We start from the raw sequence: 2,237 nt of genomic DNA, 5'->3' as shown, positions 1-2,237 counted from the left end.
TGTAATGTAGGGGGACAAAGAGTCCTCCACTAGCAGAAGGGAGGCTATGTGACAGCCAAACAACACCAGTCAGGTAGAAAACAAAGCCAAAATCAAAATAAAAAACAAAGGCAGATTCCTCCAATAGTAGAATGGAGGCTATGTGATAGCCAAGCAACACCAGTCGGGTAGAAAACAAAAACAAACGCAGAATAAAAAACAATAGTGATAATGAGAGAAAAACAAAGCAGAATAACAACAGCAAAAAACAAAACAGAAAATACAAGGATGGGGAAAAGGAGAAAAAAAAAGGGGGGGGAGGGGCAGAAGAAAGAGAGGAAAAAAGCTTAGCTTAATGTAAGTAAGTCTTTAATGTTCTACCTCTCTTTCAGTTCCTTCTGAGCTCGTCTTCTTGTTGGTATGCCTTGGAGTCGATCGTGACCCACAGCGACCCAGTATAGGGTTTCCAAGGAGCAGCTGATGGGCTGGAACCACAGTCCTTGCAGTTCCTGTTTGTTTGTTTTTATAAATCATTGCCACATGAGGTGGTCTCTTATTTCGGTTTTGATTTGAATCTCTGCATAGTGGTTACGAATCGGGCTGCGAGCCTCAAGGTCAGCAGTTCAAAACTACCAGCTGTTCTGCGGGAGAAAGATGAGGATTTCTCCTCCCGTAAAGATTTACAGCCTCAGAAACCCTATTCAGGGTTGCTATGGGTCAGAACCGACTCGACACCACTTAACAACAATAACAATAGCTAATAGACTCCTGTTATGTAACCGTAGGATCAGCACTGGACTTCAAACTATGAGGTTGGCAGTCTACCTGCTCATTGGAAACCCTATAACAGGGTTGCTATGAGTCGGGACCAACTCAATAACACTTAACAACAACAATTAGCTAATGGAGTTCTGGTGTGGTGCTGTAGGCGAAGCACTGGACTTCTAACTGAATGGTCAGCAGTTCAAACTGTTCTTGAAAGGAAACCCTATACAACCTGAGGGCACACAATAATGGCCAATGATGTTGAACACATTTTATGTGCTTGTTGGCCATTTGAATATTCTCTTTGGTAAACTGTCTTTTTCCTTCTTCTTCTTCTTCTTAAAGTACCCTCTTCTTGGTTCCTGGTTGCAATACCTAATCCATTATATTAATTTTAGACCTTTTTTTAATATTGTATTCTCCCTGCATGAATTTGGTTTCTTCCAACTTTCTCTCTTTACTATTCATATGATTGTTGTTGGTAAGGCCCATAGCAACTCTGTGTAGGGTTTCCAAAACACTGACTTTGCGGTTCATATTGTCCTTTCAGTCCAGTGCATTAACCCAAAGTGCCACCCCAGGACTCCAGTCATTTCATTCGCAGCTCACCAGCTACTCCTTGGAAACCCTAGACAGGGTCTCTAGGGGTTGGAACCCACTCGACGGCACTTAACAACAACATATTTCTCATGCTAAAAGCTTTCCTCTGATGTCTGCTAATCCTGGGGTGTCTGCTCATGTTTAAGATAAGAGTCTGGTTTGAAACTTTGAGTGTATGAAGGAACTGGTTGACTATGACACTCACTATAGGTTGAGCTGGCCATTTAATGGGGGAATATCCATGTCTTTATTCTTAGGGTTAAAATTCCCAGATAAACTCTTCTGTGGGAGGGTCTGCAGGAAGATCTATTGAGTCACATTCTGGGAGCTGGAGAGGGGGAAAAGAAAGTTATTATTTAAATTCATACATTCATTTCGTCTCTATGCCCTTGTTTTCTGTTTGGTAGTCTGCTCTCAACAGCACCAGGGTTCTGGTGTCCCACTCTCTGCTTCAGTCTCATGACACACCACCACCAGCAACCCCCATGGCAGTGTGGGAGAGATACAACTTTCTAGTTACTCCAAAACAATGGAAGTGATCCTAGGACCTTAACAGTGTATTAAACACACTTTTAACCAGTTTCTCTTAGTCATCACTCTTTCTTTCAACCATTTTCAGAGATAGAACAGACACACTAACCATGCTCATAGGGCTAACTAACTGGATATCTCATGAAACCATGACCTTAAACCTCCAAATGAAGGAACCAAATCCCATGAAGTGTTTGGTTGTACATAAATAGCCTTAGTAGCTACTGATATATGTGTGTGTGTGTGAGTGTGTGTATATAAATACATTTATGACACAACTTTTGCCAATTCAACTTTTTACAGGTATATAACTTATTAAAGGAACTCTGGTAGCATAGTGGTTACAAATCAGGCTGCGAACC

Source organism: Chrysochloris asiatica, unplaced genomic scaffold (genome assembly GCF_000296735.1).
Source record: "Chrysochloris asiatica unplaced genomic scaffold, ChrAsi1.0 scaffold00034, whole genome shotgun sequence".
NCBI classification, from domain to species: Eukaryota; Metazoa; Chordata; class Mammalia; order Afrosoricida; family Chrysochloridae; genus Chrysochloris; species Chrysochloris asiatica.
This window is presented reverse-complemented; position numbering follows the sequence as displayed.